Genomic DNA, 725 nt, shown 5'->3' with positions numbered 1-725 from the left:
TTGGAAACTCTAAACTGGACATACAAAAACCCTACCTCGTCTTAACAATGGGTTTTTATTCCAGAAGTGTAACCCAACAAATTCAGAATTTGAAACATTTTAACTTCAAAATTAATTCACCGAATTATTTTATGCATCAACAAGTTGGGAGCCATGTATCATGACTCAGAATCAGAATTAGCAAATTAAAATCTACAACCTAGTATTCTCTACTTTTTAACTTAAAATTTTTATTAACAAAAAAATGTGCTGATATGAAATATACTTCAACAACTCAATTTCAGTCACAATATTATTTTGTGTTTTTCGCTCTTCTTAGTGCTCAACATCACATTCAAAAACGTTTTGATAAATTACACAAGGCTCCGAAATAAACATCCTTCGAGGTGCAAAGAATTTAAAAGCTTAGTTTCGACCACTTCAGGTGCCCTGGATCTAAAGATGCAGTTTTACTATCAGCTTTTGTTTTTTGAATAACTTTTGCAAGTATTTAAAAATCATTTTAAAAATTTCTGCATTTTGACAAAGCTTTAAAACAAAAACACGAGATCTAAAAATCAAAGTTTAAATCAATATTCAACTTTCGTCAAGACTTCAAGTAATTTTGAATTCTGCGAAAAAGTAATATAGTTTTTCAATTTGTGTACCTTTCCTCATTTTTATTGAAGTTTTAAGCCAAATTGAATTTTATATATTTTTAAAGCAACAATCTAATAAACTGTAGA

The sequence above is a fragment of the Uranotaenia lowii genome, chromosome 3 (genome assembly GCF_029784155.1).
Source record: "Uranotaenia lowii strain MFRU-FL chromosome 3, ASM2978415v1, whole genome shotgun sequence".
Classification (NCBI taxonomy): Eukaryota; Metazoa; Arthropoda; class Insecta; order Diptera; family Culicidae; genus Uranotaenia; species Uranotaenia lowii.
This window is presented reverse-complemented; position numbering follows the sequence as displayed.